The 18918-nt window shown below is 40.9% G+C and overlaps 1 protein-coding gene across 15 annotated transcripts in view; it reads left to right on the forward strand.

The window, feature by feature from the left end:
- The window catches only part of PPT1 (polyprenyltransferase 1), a 57136-nt gene extending 41505 nt beyond the window's left edge, over positions 1-15631 (forward strand). For 9 of the 15 annotated variants that reach the window (XR_016107776.1, XR_016107777.1, XR_016107774.1 and 6 more), the window contains one exon: positions 15160-15631. The gene's annotated coding sequence lies outside the window, so the exon portion shown is untranslated. The remainder of the gene's footprint in view (positions 1-15159) is intronic. The other 6 variants (XR_016107779.1, XR_016107780.1, XR_016107770.1 and 3 more) reach the window with 4 other exon arrangements.
- The last annotated feature ends 3287 nt before the right edge of the window (positions 15632-18918 follow it).

Raw genomic sequence — 18918 nt, forward strand, 5'->3', positions numbered from 1 at the left:
ATTCTAGGGATTTAATAAGAGGATGGAGAATTGGAAGAGAAAACATACCACTTACATACCTACACTTTGCAGATGACACAATTTTGTTTTGTGGAGGGGATATCAATAGGATTAGAAACCTAAAGCTCACTATACAACTTTTTGAACAAATGCCAAACCTTAGAGTGAACTTTGAGAAAAGTTGTATAGTTGGAATCAATATGGGGGAAGGGGAGGTTTGCGAGTGTGCAGACATTTTGGGGTGTGTAGTATTTAATTGGCCCTTAAACTATCTTGGTTTACCATTGGGAGATAATCCTCAGAAAAGTGATTTTTGGGCCGTTGTTGTGGAGAGGTTTAAAAAGAGACTTGCCAACTGGAAGAAAAATTATTTGTCTCTTGGAGGGAGAATCACCCTAATTAGGTCTACTCTTGCTAACCTTCTTGTTTATTTTTTTGTCAGTCTTTAAGATTCTGGATAAGGTGGCTAATAGGCTGGAAAAACTAATGAAAGATTTTCTTTGGGAGCCGGGAGAGGAAAAGAAGGATCATAGGGTTGGGTGGGAGGTGGTATGTAGGAGTAAGAAGGAGGGAGGTCTGGGAATTGGGAACATAAGGATTAGAGACCTAGCATTACTAGGGAAATGGCTATGGAGATTTACATTGGAGAAAGAAAGACTGTGGGTTAAGATAGTGGGAAGTATTCATGGGATGGCAAACAATGGATGGGACTCTGGGATCCTAGCAAGGACTACAAGAGCGTCTCCCTGGAAAGCTATTCAAGCCAGCTTGCCCTTGTTATCTCCATGGATCAGGTATTATTTGCACTTAGGTAACCTCATTAAATTTTGGGAACATGTTTGGGTTGGGGATTCCTCTTTGAAAGATCAATTTCCAGGCCTCTTTGCTATCTCTACCCTTAAAAATGAACTAGTTTCCTCCTTCCTTGTACCTTCTAATTCATCTTCTGGTTTCGGATGGAACCTGAGTTTGAGAAGAGATGTCAGGGACATAGAGTTGGCTTGTATTTTAGCCTTATTATCCATTCTTGAAGGGGTCTTCATTGAGCCATCAAAGACATAATAGAATATGGACACTCACTCCCTTGGGTTCCTACACTTGTGCCTCTTTCTTTAAGGCCCTTTTACCCCCTTTTCCTGTTGGATTGTCATTCCCTATTAAAGAAGTGTGGTGCCAACCTATACCTCCAAAGGTTGGGAGTTTCTGTTGGGAAGCCTTTATGCAAAGAGTTAATACAAGGGATCTACTTCAAAGAAAAAGACCCAATAGTTGTTTGTCTCCTCATTGGTGTGTCCTTTGTAAATCTGATACCATGTGAGTCTAGATACCATTTACTAATTTCTTGTTAATTTGTTAAAGTTATTTGGGAATGATTTACTTCTTTGTCTGGGTGCAGGTGGACTCCCCCTTTGAATGTTCAAAGCTTATTTACTTCCATGCCTAACTAACCAACCAAAAGGGCCAAGATCATGTCGAGATGTGTTAGGGTTGCAGTGTATTGGACTGTTTGGGAGGAGAGAAACTCAAGGATATTCTCAAATAAGGAGAGAAGCTTGGAAGTAATTTTGGAGACTATCCACATTAGGGTGATACATTGGTTGAAATCTTTGGAATTGTTTACAGTGTTCTCAATTGATGAGATGATAAGAAATTGGAAGGAGATTGCAGATTCAGTCTCAATTAAGAAGACTTCAAGTTCCTGCTGGACACCTCCACCTCATGGGTTTATCAAACTGAATTTTGATGGCAACAGCATGGGCAATCCAGGGCCCTCCGGAGTAGGGGGAGTGATAAGAGATGAAAAAGGGAATTTGTTAGCTATGTATTCTGGTCCAATTGGGGTGGGAGATTCCTTGAGGGCTGAGATTCTAGGAGTTCTTGAAGGGATACAAAGGGTCAAGGAAATGCAAATTAAAAATTTGATCATAGAAGGTGATTCTGAAATTGTGGTGAATTGGCTAAAAGAGGACAGTTCTATGCTCTGGAAATACAGCAATGAAAAGAAGTTCAAGTGGCTCACTAAGGACATTGAAATTCATTGTACATGGATAAAGAGAAGTGCAAATGCATTGGCAGATGGTCTAGCTAGGTAAGGGGTGAACAGAAATTCTATCTTTTGGGCTGTTTTGTAATTGTTTCATGGTTAGGGTGTACATTAGGTGGTAGGGAGTTAAGATTCTTTAGCTCATTCCTTTGTAATTCTGATTTTCTCAGTTATCAATAAAATTCATTGTTATTGATAAAAAAAAAAAAAGTTTGCTACACTACAAGAGAAGAATAAATGGATGACTGTTTCTTCCTCCTGATTACACATAAAACAGCAATTTGCTAACTGCAAGGCTCTGGATTTCAAGAGATCATAGGTTAACATGCTATTGTGTGCCACCAGCCAAAAAAAAGCTTCCACTCTTGGGGCCATTGGGTTACCCCACACTCCTTTCACTAGATCATAGGCTTTCTCCACATCCAATTTGCACACAAGCACTTTCTTCCTTGATCTCTTCATATCCTCCACACATTCATTCATAAAAAGAATTTGATCAGTTATTTGGCTCCCTTGGATGAGCGCCCCCTTGATTTTGACTAATTATGGTTGGAAGAACTATTTTTAATCTCACAGAGAGAACCTTAGCTAAGATCTTATAGATGTTACTAAGCTGATGGGTCTAAAGTCCTTTGGATAACATGCATCGGTCTTCTTTGGAATAAGGGCAAGAAAGGTTGCATTCACCCCTCGACTCACAATAAACCTCTACAAATTCATTGAAGACCTTACAAAGATCATCTTTTACAATATCCCAACAGTCTTGGTAGAAAGTCATAGTAAAGCCATTTGGCCTTGGGTCATCGATAACTTTATTAAGAACATGGCCATCCTTGTTTCCTCTTCTTCAATGTCTCTTTCCAGCCAATGTGCTACTTCAGTCTCCACTTGGGGCCATTCAAACCCTTCTAGTCATAACCTATCATCCAAGGGCTGCCTAAAAATTAATTTGAAGTCACAAAAATCCTGACAATTTCATCTTGATTTGTTATCTCTTGCCCTTTTACCTCCAATCTGGCCACAAAATTTTTCCTCCTCCCATTTGCCAAAGTATGAAAAAATTTAGTGTTACCATCACCTTGTTTTAACCACTTGCATCCTTATTTTTGTCTCCAACTGATCTCTTCCCTTAAAGAAAACTTCTTCCAACTCTTTCTTGACCCTACATCTCAATTCTTTTTCCTCTCCTACTAGGGTCCCTTGGGCTCCCTTCTCATCTAACTCCTCTATTGTGGACTCCCAAAGTGATCCCTGTTCCATTCCTTGATTTTCTCTTTCAATCTCTTTAATTTCTTATGAAATCTCACACCTTTCCAATATACCCCCTTAGTTCCTCCTTCCACCAACTCTCCTTTTTTCGCACAAAATTTGGGTGTGTAAGCCACCTGTTTTCAAATCTAAAAGGTATGGGGCCTCTTTGAAAGGTTTCTGGACTTAAGTTAATAGGACAGTGGTTAAAGGTTGTAGAGAACACTGAAGTGGGCCCCATAGCCACGGCCCCATTGTGTTCGTAGGGTAGAAGATATTCTAGTCTGCCTAGGGTTAGCTATTGGTCATTTAGTTGTTATTTATTTCAGTCTTTGTTTTACTCTATTTGTTATGTAAAGACTAAGGGCAGATATGTCCTTTCCATGTAATGAGCATAACCTGTAAATATTAATTAAAGTGGCGGCGGCAGAACATGAAGCTTTTGCTCCTCCTTTCAACCCTTGTGTTCTATTGCTTCTTCTCCCTCTTTCTCTTCTCTCCTCTTTCTTTTTGCTTATCTTCGATCCTGAGATTCATTAGGGTTCAAGACCGATAACAGTCCTGAACTTCTAGTTGGTATCAGAGCTAAGTTCTCTCATGTGAGCCTAGTCCAGCCGACCACATGAGAACCATCTAAGGCTGGAAGACTGAGAAAGCAGAGTTCGTTGACTAGTTCTTGGAGATCTCCAGAGGATTAGCAGCTGTTTGAAGAAGTATTACAGTTGTAGCAAGTTGGTGATCAAGAAGAACCAGAGAAGGCTAGGGTTCGGGTAACCTTGGTAGGCAGCGAACTGCATTCTACTGTAAGTTTTTTACTTTCTGAGAGAAGTAACATCAGAAAAGATAGGTTGGACCTATCCAGTAAGGGTGGCCGAACTACTCTAGGGTTTTATCTCTCTATTCTCTAGGGTTTCTCTAGGGTTTTGTCCTATCCCTACGGCAAACCCTAGTATTAGGCCGAAACTTGTGATCTTATTCCTGTGGAAAACCCCAGAATTCTCCTCAACATTGATCAGTTTTAGGGTTTCATATTAACCCTAATACAAACCTTATCCATAAGGCTCTTAGGACTGATTAAAACCTCGAATTTGCTTCAGCATATCAGATTACCCTTCAAATTGTGTTTCAGTCTTTTTTTGGGATTTCAAACACTTTTGAAGGGGTGAAAACAGTTCGGACTGTTGCTGTTGTGTGTGGTTATTGATTTCAGATCAGTCTTATATATATTTCATGCACATCTATCGTGAGTACAGATTGGTTCTCTACTGATTTTGTGACTGTTGTTGGGATTTCTAGTGCTGGTTTTGACTGTAGTAACCATAATCTTTGATACTTCTGGTTCTTGACTGAAATGGAGCTTAAGAATCAGGCAGAAGGCAGTTTTGGGAACAACAGTTATGGTGGTGGTTCTGAGACAGGTTTTCAGATTACAACCGTAAAGTTTGATGGATCAAACTACTTGGAATGGGCCCAATCAGCCATGATGGCTATTGGGGGAAGGGGCAAAGTAGGGTATCTCTTGGGAGATGTAGCAGAACCTTCCAAGGGAGACCCTACGTATACCAAGTGGGTCCAAGAAAACTACTTGGTTATGACATGGCTCTGTAATTCAATGCAGCCCCATATCAGCCGAAATTACTTATGGGCAAAGACAGCCAAGGAGATATGGAATGTGATGAAAGAGACTTACTCCCAACCCCTTAATGTTGCCAGAGCATATGAGTTGAAATGTGAGGTGAATGCCCTTAAACAAGGAGAGAAACCGGTGTCAGTCTATTTCTCTAACTTGCAGTCCCTGTGGCATGAGATTGATCACTTAGAGACTCATGAGTGGGAGAGTCCCAAAGATGCTCAGATACATAGAAAGCACATTGAGACAAACAAAGTGTTTGAGTTTCTGGCAGGACTGAATTCAGAATATGATATTGTGAGGCAGCAGATCTTGACCAGGGATAGTGTGACCCTCTCTCAGGCATACTCCTTAGTGTACAGTGAAGAGACCAGGAGGAAAGTCATGATGCAACCTCAGCCGCTTACACCTGCCTTGGTAGCTGTCAAACCCAAAACAGAGGGTGATTCAGAGTGGGACAGAAAGAAGGAAGATAAAAGGGATGTGGTGTGTGAGCATTGCAAGAAACCTAAACACACAAAAGAAACATGTTGGAAGCTGCATCCACATTTGGTCCCGGCAAAGTTGAGAAATAAAAGGAGTAATGCTCATGTGGCTACGATTACTGATTTAACATCCTCATCTGGCACGAGAGGCACACCATTAGAGACCTTAGCTGCAGTTCGGGCAGTTCTAATACAATTGGAGAAGGAAGTTGGCAGTTCAGCTCAGTTACCGCAGTCATCATCAGCTCCAGCTACATCGGCCTTTGCACACTCAGGTACTCGAGCCTCAGCCTACCATGCCTCCGCTCCAGGTACTACTGAACCGTGTTGGGTAATAGATTCAGGTGCATCTGACCATATGACCAGCTTGCCCTCTCTGTTTACTACTTATCACTTATCTTTTGGTAGGGATAAAGTATCTATAGCTGATGGCTCTCTTGTCCCTATTTCTGGCAAGGGTGACATCAAACTGTCAGATACTATATCCTTGTCCTCTGTCTTGCATGTTCCTAAACTGGATACTAACCTCCTTTCCGTCAGTAGCATTACCAAACATTTGAACTGCTCAGTAACTTTTTTTCCTGACCGATGTGTTTTTCAGGACATGGAGACGAAGAAGGTGATTGGGACTGGCTGTGAGACGAATGGGATCTATCTGCTTGGGGAGAGTTCTTGTCGGGAAGAGTCAGTGGATAAGAAGTTACTGGTTTCTCAAGTTGTGAGTCCGGTTATGTTGTGGCATAACCGATTGGGTCATTTATCTTTTCGGTCCTTGAAGAGTCTGTTTCCTACTTTGTTTGAGTCTGTTGAGTTATCTCAGTTGAAGTGTGAAAGTTGTGAGTTGGCTAAACATTGTAGAAACTCTTATTCATTGAGTTATAAAAGGAGTAATAGTTCTTTTGATATTGTGCATACTGATGTTTGGGGGCCATATCACATTCCTTCTATGGGGGGGTACATGTATTTTTTACTATTTGTTGATGACCACACCCGTTTTTCATGGGTTTATCTTATGCGATCACGAGATGAGGTGCCTGTCCTGACCCAAAACTTCCATCAAATGATCCTAACACAATTTGATGCCAGGATAAAAGTACTTAGATCTGATAATGCAAATGAATACTTTGCTAAGCCATTGGCATTGTACCTCCTTAATCATGGGGTTATCCACCAAAGTATGTGTCCTCATACACCTCAGCAGAATGGGGTTGCAGAGAGGAAGAATAGGCACATCTTGGAGGTGGCTAGAAGTATTATGTTTACCTCCAATGTCCCTATTCGCTTCTGGGGTGATGCTATCCTTACGGCGGTATATCTTATTAATCAGATTCCTTTTCGGGTTCTTGATATGAAACCTCCTTTTTCCCTTCTATACCCCAATGAGGAGTTGTTCACTATTCCCCTCAAGACATTTGGTTGTACCTGTTTTGTTCAGCTTCTTGGTCCCAATCACTCCAAGTTTCAACCCAAGGCCTCCAAATGCATCTTTCTTGGTTATGCACAAACTCAAAAGGGTTATTGTTGTTATGATCCTGTCTCAGGGAAGAAGTTTGTATCCATGGATGTCACTTTCTTTGAGGAGACACCCTACTATTCTCGGGTCTCTCCTCAGGGGGAGAGTAGTGAGCGTGGAGATTTGGGTCTTTTTCTTCAGGGGGAGGAGTGCAGTGAGGACAGGGTTAATACCTTTGGGGTTGTTTCCTTACCTATTCCAGTTGATGATGAGGGTTGTAGTAGCGAGGGTGGTCAAAGGGATCGGGAGTTGAGAGTCTATCATAGGCAATGCAGGCAGATTGATCCTGGTCATCAGCAGTCCTAGCCAGCTACAATATCTTCTGCGGCTCCAAGTCCAGATATTATAGTCCCAGGGCCCACAGAGACTCCTTCCATTGTTGCTACCTCACCCTTTGCAGATGACCTTGACCTTCCCATTGCCCTCCGTAAAGGAAAACGGCATTGCACCACATCTACAGCCCACTGCATCTCCCAGTTTTTGTCCTATGATCGCCTATCTCCCTCCTACAGGTCCTATCTCACCTCTGTTGCTGATGTCCCTATTCCGAGAACAGTGCAAGAAGCCCTATCAGTCCCGGAGTGGAGAGGTGCAATGCAAGTTGAAATGGATGCCCTGTTGAAAAATAATACCTGGGAGCTAGTTGACTTGCCCAAAGGAAAGAAACCAGTTGGATGCAGGTGGGTATTTACTGTGAAGCATAATGCGGATGGTTCCATTGAGAGGTACAAAGCTCGGCTAGTTGCAAAGGGGTTCACTCAAACTTATGGTATAGATTACTTGGAGACATTTGCCCCGGTAGCCAAGATGACCACCATTCGGGTTCTATTATCTCTTGCAGCAAGCTACACTTGGCCTTTGTACCAAATGGATGTTAAGAATGCTTTCCTGAACGGGGACTTGCAGGAAGAGGTCTACATGCAGTTGCCTCCTGGATTCTATGATACAGAGGCAGGTAAGAAAGTTTGTCGGTTCAATAAGGCTTTGTATGGTTTGAAGCAGTCACCTAGAGCTTGGTTCGACAGATTCAAACTAGCCCTTGGGAAGTTCGGTTATGTACAGGCCCAGTCAGATCATACATTATTCATCAAGAGGGTGGAGTCGTCACTGACACTACTTGCAGTTTATGTTGATGATATTGTGGTCACAGGAAACGACAACCATGAGATTGAGTCCCTCAAACAGCTCCTTCATCAAGAGTTTGAGGTGAAAGATCTGGGTACACTACGGTATTTTTTGGGTATTGAGGTTGCTAGATCTAAGCAGGGGATCTTTGTCTCTCAGAGGAAATATGTGTTAGATCTCTTGGCTGAAACTGAAAAGCTAGGTGTCAAACCTGCAGATACACCTATTGAACAGAACCACAGGATTAATGCAGAGAGTGGGGAGCTGTTTGAAGACAAAGTTATGTTCCAGCGGTTAGTGGGAAAGCTCCTATATCTATGCCTTACCCGACCAGACATCAGTTATGCCGTTAGTGTTATCAGTCAATACATGCATTCTCCTAGAACCACACACCTTCTAGCAGCAGAAAGAATACTAGCATATTTGAAGAGATGCCCGGGTAGAGGTATACTGTTCAAGAACAATGACCACATGAAGGTGGAAGTCTATACAGATGCCGATTGGGCTGGGAGTGTTGATGACAGAAGGTCTACCTCTGGATATTGTGCTCTTGTGGGAGGTAACCTGGTTTCTTGGCGGAGTAAGAAACAAAGTGTTGTCTCTCGATCCAGTGCTGAAGCTGAGTATAGGTCAATGGCTAATGGAGTGGCTGAAATTCTTTGGCTGAGATCACTACTTGAGGAGTTGGGCGTTGAGTATGAGAAGCCCCTGATGCTGTATTGTGATAATCAAGCGGCTATTAATATAGCACACAACCCAGTGCAGCATGACAGGACTAAACATATTGAAGTTGATCGACACTTTGTACGAGAGAGGGTCTCATCACAAGAAGTATGTCTCCCATACATCACCTCCAATATGCAACTGGCAGATATCCTCACTAAAGCTGTATCACGGAAGAAGCTAGAGGCAGATCTATCCAAGTTGGGAATGATAAACATTTATTCCCAACTTGAGGGGGAGTGTAGAGAACACTGAAGTGGGCCCCATAGCTACGGTCCCACTGTGTTCGTAGGGTAGAAGATATTCTAGTCTGCCTAGGGTTAGCTATTGGTCATTTAGTTGTTTCAGTTGTTATTTATTTCAGTCTTTGTTTTACTCTATTTGTTATGTAAAGACTAAGGGCAGATCTGTCCTTTCCATGTAATGAGCATAACCTATAAATATTAATTAAAGTGGTGGCGGCAGAACATGAAGCTTCTTCTCCTCCTTTCAACCCTTGTGTTCTACTGCTTCTTCTCCCTCTTTCTCTTCTCTCCTCTTTCTTTCTGCTTATCTTCGATCCTAAGATTCATTAGGGTTCAAGACTGATAACAGTCCTGAACTTCTAGTAAGGTGACTCTAGGTAAGGCTCTAGACACCAAGTTTCCTTCGTGTGATTCCTAGGCTTCATTAAAGAGAAATCTGTCCAATTTTGAGCAATGGGGAACTTCTTGAAAGTTGGACCAAGTGAAACGGGCATGCAACAGAATTAGTTCCTTCAGTTCACATCCCTCTATAAAATTGTTAAACCTTCTCATGCTAGTGGTCACTTGTTAGTTGGGGTTTTTTGTTTCATCGGAGAACCTAGTCATATTGAAGTCCCCGGCCGCACACCATGACACTTCCCAAAGGCCCCTAATGGAAAATAATTCCTCCCACATCTCATTCCTTTCCCAGTATCTACTTGGACCATAGACGTTGGTGAGAGCCCATATAAATCCATCCCCCATGGTCCGAAATTTCAAAGAAATTGAATACCTTCCAATCAACTCCTCCACTGACTCCACCACTTTGTCTTTCCAAATTGTCAAAATTCCTCCTGAAGCCCCACATGAAGGACTACAAGACCATCTAAGATTTCTTGAATCCCAAACACTTTGGATCCAACATCCTTCCATTTCTAAAGTTTTTGTTTCTTGTAGCATTACAATGTCTGGATTTTCTTTTTTTTTTATCAATAATGTCTGGATTTTCTCTTCTCAGCAAATCTTTTATAGCTTGCCTTTTCCTTACACTCCCCAAATGTCTTACATTCCAACTGACTATCTTTATGACACTAGCTCCACTAAAACCCCTTAAGTGTGCTTTCCCTAGTTTGGGTTTCTCCGTCTTTCGCCCTTACCACTAAATTCTAAATCACCCCTGACATCTGATCTTAGTCTTTCCACTTCTTATCTCTTTTCCCTTCTCCTTTTCTTCTTTTCTTCACTCTTCCTATTATATTCCTTCACCTTATTTGGTTCTTCTTTTTCCTGGTTCTACCCATCCTCTGGAGCATCACCACCCCTTGACCCTTGAGGTTTCTTCTTCTTTCCCTTCCGATAACATCAACTTGTCCCTGTTTTCTTGTTCCATATGCTTTCTTTTAAGCCCCTCCAACTCATTCCAAGTCAGACTCCAAATCTTATCAGCCTCCTGGAAGTCCCCCCCGGCCCTCCAAACCCCTGTCTACCTTCTAATCCCTCCTTGATATACCCACATCCATCTTTTCCAACTGGTTGGGAAACAGGTACGGTAGCAGAAGTATCAATAACAAGCACAGGGGCACAATCAGTACCGAAAAACAAATTGACAAGGGTACCTGGAATGGGAAGGCTGCAAGGATTCACTGGAACTGGAGCCGGAATTCCATCGGGTATCGAATTGGGAGCCCTTTCCTTAAAGTAGAATGGTTGAACCGTAGAGCTGGGAACCAAATAACAGTTAGTGGAAGGTCCCTCTCCCTGTTCTCTCCTTCCCAGTGCATTCAAATTTCGTGCAGAACGTGGAGTCAACATCATCCTATGGAAATCCTGACTTTGATGCGAATCTGACTTAGAGTCTTGTTGAGAGAAGCAGACCTATCAATCTCAGCCAAAGCTACTGATGCCTCCAATGTATCACTATCCTTGGTTGCAGCAGGTTCCAAATCCTGTGCAACATCAAACTGGCCTTCCTTCTCTATATACTTTCTTCTATAAACAGAAGCTCCATGTGGAAGCTCTCCTCTTCCAGAGATAACATTCCATTTTTCTCAATGCTACGAATATTTGAAGACTCAAACGGTTCTGCTTCACTTTCGTCTTCGCTAGATTCCAAATCCGTTGCTGGAATTTGAAGGATTGCTTCTTAAACTTGGGATTGCACCACTCTGGAGAACAAACTGCTTTTCCTTTGCTGGGAACCCAAACCCAAGTCGAAGACACCACCTGGTTGCAAGAAAGATGTGCCGATCGAATTTTGCTCAAAGGGGATGATGATGGACCATTGTTATTGTCCATCAACTCCCCAACTTGCCTTGTCATGTGCCTGTTTAAAGCGGCATGTGTTTCTTCACCACTTCGGTCCATTGACTGTTTGTAATGAGCTCAATGGGTTGGACCGGTCCAACAATACCTGGACAGTCAATTGCCACATGAACACTAGAGGAAGCACATGTGGGGTTCTGAACCGAGGTCTCTCAATTTGAATTCCTGGGTCGGTCCAACTCCTGTCCTTCCCACTTTGTTCACCTTCCCATTTGCGTGTAAGACCTTACCTACGGTACTGCCATCTGATAAAGTTCAGACCTGTGATGCTCTTAAGTACGAAATAATAAAGAGAGAGAAGTAATGGTGAAAGGGTAGAGGAAAGAGAAGAGAAGAGAAGAGAAGAATATAGATAATAGGATTTGGAGTTTGTCTCCCTCCGGATCCTTCACTTGTGCCTCCTTCTTTAAAGCCTTAATACAACCAAGGTGTAAACCTATACCTCCGAGGGTTGGGAGTTTTTGTTGGGAAGATTTCCTAAAAAGAATCAAAATAGGTGATTTACTTCAAAGAAAAAGACCCAATAGCTGTTTGTCTCCACACTGGTGTGTTTTATGCAAAGCTGCTGGTGAGTCCGGTTACCACTTACTAATATCTTGTGTTTTGGCAAAAAATATTTGGGATTGGTTTGCTTCTTTGTTTGGGTGCAGGTGGATATCCCCAACTAGTGGCAAAAAATTATGTGGAGATGCATGAGAGCTGCTGTTTGTCGGACATTATGGGAAGAAAGAAATGCAAGGATCTTTTCGGAATAGGAGAGAGGCTTGGAAACAATGGTAGAACTGATTCATATAAGGGTAGTACATTGGCTTAAGACAATGAATGAGCTCATAGATTTTTCAACAAATGATATGTTAAGAAATTGGAAAGAAGTTGCTAGCTCAGTTTCAACAAAGAAGATTTTGACTCTCAATTGGAACCCTCCACCTCCTGGTTTTATCAAACTAAACTTTGATGGCAGTAGCATGGGGAATCCAGTGCCTTCAGGTATTGGGGGGTACTAAGAGATGAGAGAGGTCATGCAATAGCTTTGTTTTCTGGCCCAATTGGAGTGAGAGACTCCTTGAGGGCTGAGGTGTTAGCAGTCTTGGAAGGGATTCGAAGGGCCAAAGAAATTAATGCTAAGAAACTGATTATAGAGGGAGATTCTGCAATTGTAGTGGACTGGTTGAAAGAAGACACTTCTAAGATGTGGAGCTACAACAATGAGAAGAGAAAGTTTAAATGGCTGATCAAGGATATGGAAGTCCAATGTACTTGGGTAAAAAGAAATGCTAATTCCTTTGCTAATGGATTAGCTAGACAAGGGGTTAATAGGGCTTCTAGGTTTTGGGCTCAATTGTAAGTTTATTGTGTTTTTAAGTCAGATGTATTCCCATAACTTGGGGAGCTAAGAATTTTTAGCTCCCTTTCTTTGTAACTTTATTCCATTATTAATGAAATCTGTGGTTGTTGATCAAAAAAAAAAAAAAAAGAGAGAGAAGAAGAGAAAAGAAGATCTGGTTCGAACTAGAGAGAGTTCTTTCTAGTCAGCCAGTTTTGTTTATAGGTTTCTAAAACAATGCACAATGACTATTGTGCCCCCACTTAAGTGTGGGACACATCACTTAAGTTAGGATCTACTTGTAACTACATCAAGCATATAACATAAAGTAAATTGACTATACTCCCCCTCTACAGCCGACTCTAACACCATCAATTAGTCCCTCTGTCTAAGCCTGCATAAAAGATCTGCCGCCTATCCTTCCTCTGTCCCCAGCCTACTTGAAAGGTCACCTTCCCCATTTCCTTTCTGATTTTTCAAATTTTTTTTAGCTAAATTTGTGCAAAGTTTCTTATCTGCACCCCACATAAAGCTGCCACCTCCGTCTCTTTGCCTTCCTCCTTCCACAGTTGTGCTTCAATGGAGGTTGCCAACCATACAGAGTACGTGTAACCTTCTACTACCACCTGAACTCTTCTTGGAATGTCTTCAGGTTTCACCCCACTCAACTTCAAGGCAACCGAGTGGAGATCAACATCAAAGAAACCATCTAAACAAGCCTCACAAAAAGAAGCTAGCACCTTAAATATCTATTCCTTCCACAAATGGAATGGCAAGCCCAGCACTCTAATGACCATGTCATCCTCAACTCCAAAGAATTTTGTGTTGGATAAAAGACACCATTTTGATACTGTAACTACTACTCCATTCAACTAAATGTTCAAGGCACTAACTAGACCTTCAGCTATGCTCATTTTCAATAAGGCTTTACACTTTTCAAAAGGGGTAATGACAATAGGTTCCTTCAAATCCATACTCCGCAAAATTATTTCTTCAATTTTCCTCCATTTAGATGGAGGCTATGAAGTTTCAACCACAAACTTCTTTTCCCAATTCTCCATTCCAATATGAGTTATCATTTTATTTGTCTGTATGTCTTCCCCAGAACCAGAAGTTCCTTCTCCAAGGTCTCCATCATGTTGCAGTTTCTCTCAGAGAGTCTCATTTTGTCGTCGGTTTTCTCAGTTACCTTCAAGCCTGTCGAAGTCTCTACTTGTGCTGCTTTTGACCAGAGCAAGAACTCACCAAGCAAACTGGCTACTGGCTACTTCCACCTGTAACTCTTCCTTGTGGGAAACACACCAACTGCTTATTCCCTTGATCAAAGTATTCATATAATGCAATGAATGATCCTTTGGTATGCTTGCATTCTATCACTTACTTTTTCCCCTTTTCTGTACCGAGCTCTTTCCTGATAGGTTGCCTACTTCTGGAGCTTGCCTCAAGTACAAAATCCCTGAGCCATTCAAGCACTCCTAGTCCTTCCATCAGCACTGTGGCCTTCTTAGCCTCTCTAATCTTCAAGCTCAACAGCCCTCTGATCCTCATCTCTTCAAACAGGAACTCCTTGACTTCGACTTTCAGCATTCTCTTCCATCTAGCTACCTCCACGAACCTTTCCTCCATCTTCCCTTCCCCTATGCCACTACAGTTATTATACTTGAATGTTATAGCAAGTCACAAGTGTTGTAAAGAATGCTAGACATATAGAAAGCACTTTTTTGAATCATAAAATTATAGAACAGAATACCTTGATTTCTTGAAGGAAGTAATATTTAAACCTTGAACATTATTGGTTTTTTAGTGCAGGTTTTCCTTGTTTTGAATTGAAATTCTCTCAACTCGTTTAATTGAGATTTGACTTGAATTGTGTCACATTGTTATATACTTTTGACTCGGGGATGCAAGTCTGATCTGACTGTATACCTATTACAATAAGAGTCTAAGACATTGAAGAAATCTGCAGTTGAGGTACTCATTCTAGTGGCTTCGTGACTGAGGTAACCAGTTGGAATCTGATAGGGCCTAGGTATATCTGAATTTGATCCAATCACATATTTACTATATCAAAATTTGATTTAAGTCTGGCTATTAAGATAATATTATCCACAAAGTGAAGGCAACAAAGTCCTAAGCCTTCAACGTTCAACCTTTCGTTGAAAATACAGCACTCAGATAAACTATGGTAAATAATTTTTTATGTATGCACGTATATGTGCATACTTGCCTGCATGTTTGTGCAAGATACAAAATTCTCTGTGTAGATGTGCATGAGATCTAAATCTTCTCCAATTATAAACGAATCTACCATTTGATAGTCAAATCTTGCTTAATCTGGTTGTATTCTGATTGGAACTGGGTCATGATATGATCCTTTGACAATCTTCTTTCTAATTAACTGGAAGGGCATTTACTAAGAACTTAAAATAAATCTCTATTGATGTATATATATGTCGCCTATCTTTGTCTTGGTGCTATCTGCCATAGCTCTTCTAATTCTGGTTCATATCTAATGTCACAGGTTTGAATCTCAGCATTTACACAGTGCTTTATTGGCATACCTTTGAGGTTTTTTAACCAACACAACCATTTGTGAAAAAATCAGGAAATATCATTTGGAAACCTCACCGGCACGACTCTGATGAATTCATAATATGGTAACTTATTTCCACTGGGCTGCTTCAATCTGTACTACCATGAATTAAATGTGATACTGTAAAGCACATTTAATTTCCACTGGGATGAATACAGGCGTGTCAATAGTTTTTCTGTATGAAATTTTAGAGGAATCAAGGGGTTAAGCATTAATAGAGGTATTATTTTGCAACTAGGGTCAATATAGGCTGTAAAGCACATGGAACGAGATAATGAACAAAGATAGATAGGATTCCCAATTCAAGGGATTCCGTGTAGTTGGACAGGGCCTTGTTGGGTCTTGAGTGTTATTGCAGTAACTTCAAGCATTCAATTATTTATACGAATTAAGGATCAAATTGATTGCAGTTATTATTACACGAATGTGGTATGCCTTGCTTCAGAAGATGATGCATGGAGTTTAACTGGACTAGTTCATTGTAGAAACAGAACTAGTGGCAAGCTCTAGGGGCCCAATGAGGAGACAATTTGATACGTGACTTGGGAGAACTTGCCCCTAAAAGCTAGCTGTTAGGGAGGGAACCCAAGCACATATGTACCCCACAATAGCATCTCTTACTACCGATGTGAGATCTCTCATATTAGCATCCCATACTACTAGCAGTGGCAAATGAAAGGTTTGGTTTGGGTTGAGCTTCAATTCAACCCATCTAACCCGCCAACCCATTAATAACCCAGTTATATAAAATTAAATGGGTTGGGTTCAACCCAAACCCGCTTTAACCCAATCCAACTCGCCTAAACCCATTAATCTTATATTTGTGGACTTAAAAAAACAAACTCTCTTAACAAATAAGTTGGTCATAGCTTGATGGTAATTGTAGTTACTATTTACACAATTGGTGAAGGTTCAAATCACATTACATGCATATTATTTTTACACAGGCGGTGAAGCCATTTGACTATGTTCGTAATGGTTAACCTAATGGTTATCACACAACCCACCAAGTAAATGGGCGGGTTGGGTGGGTTCAACGGGTTGGGTGAAAAATTGCCACTCCTACATACCAAGATTCAAAGTATCAGCCCGTATCGAATGATACGTATCGTTTCGGGACCCTTCTGATACGCCCCTATAGTGGGTGTACTGGGGGTTTGATGGGTTCAGGGGGTGGATGAGCCCTAAATCGGCCCCCCAAACCAATTTCGGAAAAAAAAAAAGAAAAAACAAGGTATCGATTTGCTCGATATGCCCCTATTGGTGTATTGGGCATATCGATATTTTGAACCTTGCTACGTACTACCAATGCGGGATAAATGGATCGTAACATTCCACCACGTTCTGCAGTCTCGGTGCCCACGTAGGCTAGTATTGCACTAGTCCACCTAGTCCTGGCCAAACATTGCAATACCAACGTCACCATCTATGCCACATGATTGCAACTAGGAGACAGTGTAGGCATTGGTACCACTTAATATATGACTTAAGAACTCTCCCCTAAAAGCTAGCTGTGAGAGGGAGGGACAAATGGATAAAGATCTTAATGGTATAGGATGTTACGACAAGGGCAAAAACTCTTCTCGTCCTCGAGAAGGGGTCGGTATCAGAGCAGAATGTTACAATCCATTTGTCTCACATTGATAGTATGAGATGTGACGCTTTAAATGAAAAAATATTTTATATTAGATGCGCATGTTACGTTTTAAATTTGTGTGTGCAAGAAGTTTTGAATATTATTTTACCTCATATTTCTAAAATTAGAAATTATATTATTTATAGTATAATTTCTAAACACAAAAACAAGAGTTTAAATATTTATGTCAAGAATATGGGATAAACAATAAAAAAATGCCTCATGATTTTATAACTCATGATGATTGGGAAGTTACTGTTTTTTTTTTTTTTTTATGATGCAACTAATGTAGTTTCGGGTGATTATTACCCAATATTTTGTATTTTAGTTAATCAATTGTTTATAATTAGTGAATGTTTGCAAAATATAGAAATGATTTAAAATTTAAAAATATTGTTGATGTAATAGAAATAAAATTAAAAAATTATATATTGGAAAAAAAATCTCCTTTATATTGTTTAGTTTCATTATTAGATCCTAAGATTAAAAAAGAAGCTGATGCTTTACTTGAATCTTATTAGGATAATATGGGAATTGATCTTATAACAAAAAAGGATGAAAAGATGAAGTTAAAATTTTATTATTTAAAAATTATAGTATGTATGAAACCCAAACATTATAATATACGAGAATTGATTTTAGCAGTTGAGTAGATAAGGTTTGGTGATTAACAAATAAAAGGTAATTTGGCTTTGACAACCCCTCAATTTGGCGAAAAGGCCAATTGTAGGCAAAAGATAGAGGACATTTGTAACGCCGTTGAATGTTCCATTTGAGACCAAATTAAAAAAGTTAAAAATGCTGACGTTGCATCCCTAGTCAACCTATGCATTTACTGGTGGGACCCATACATTAATCCCGTCCGTTACAAACATTTACATAGTTACACGCCATCCCCTAGGAGACACAAAGGAGCTTGCAGACTTTTTCTTCCTCATTCAACTATATATTAGGTTTTCTTGAAGTTTGAGATGTACTCTTGCATATTTGAAGTTTTTCTTCTGCATTTGAGTCATTATTTTCTCCATCTCCTCATTTTCGAGTGGTTAGACCCTAAATGCTAAATCCACATCACATTTGTAAAACAAATAGAAGGATGTTTATCCTCAATCTCAAGTCGTTGTTGTATGAATGTCCAATATACAAGGGTACTGCCTAATTAAGGTTCATTTATATGTTATGAAGCTGATTTTTTTTGTCCTTTGCATTTGACCTAAAAGGGACTTTATAAGAAAATGGATGTGATTTCTTTAGCTTGTTGGAAGGGAGACTTTGTTGATTATGCAAGTTAAAGAACTGAAGAAAAAGTGTTCATGCCATAGTTTGGGAAGTAGTCATGTTGAAAGGGATTCAAATAGCTCTATTATTAAAGAGAGAATTTCTTGCTATCAAAGAAGTTGCATGTACAAGGCGACATGGTTCTATCAAAAATGTCATTAGAAGATGGATATGATGGGTTCATGGTCATTGACTGTGGCAGGGTGCCTGCTCACAGCCCATTCAAACTAAACCTAATCCAAGCCCCACCCTAACCCTAACCTTGACCTTGACCCCTAACCCAAACCTTGCTACCCAGTTGGACTGTCTGTGTATAGACAGCGTGGCACAATCCAACCTTAGACTAACTTAGACCACAAGCCCACCTTAACCCAACTTAAAATTCACTCTGACCTTGAGCCCAACTTAGGCCCCACCTTAACCTAGCCCCAACCTTGGACTGTGGCAGGTTGCCTGCTCACAACCCATTCAAACCAAACCTAACCCAAGCCCCACCATAACCTTGACGCTTAACCCAAACCTTGCTACCCAATTGGACTGTCTATGTGTAGACAAACTGACATAGTCCAGCCTTGAACCGACTTAGAGCCCAACCCCACCCTAACAATGACCCCAAGCCCCCACCCTTACACAATCTAGGCCCCTCCCTAACCCAGCCCCAACCATGGGCTGTGGTAGGTTGCCTGTTCACAACCCATTCAAACCAAACCCATCCCAACCCAACCCAAATCCCACCCTGATCCTGACCCAAACCCCATCCTGACCTAGCCCAA

The sequence above is a fragment of the Nelumbo lutea genome, chromosome 2, assembly GCF_056320005.1.
Source record: "Nelumbo lutea isolate HS-2025 chromosome 2, American lotus-T2T, whole genome shotgun sequence".
NCBI classification, from domain to species: Eukaryota; Viridiplantae; Streptophyta; class Magnoliopsida; order Proteales; family Nelumbonaceae; genus Nelumbo; species Nelumbo lutea.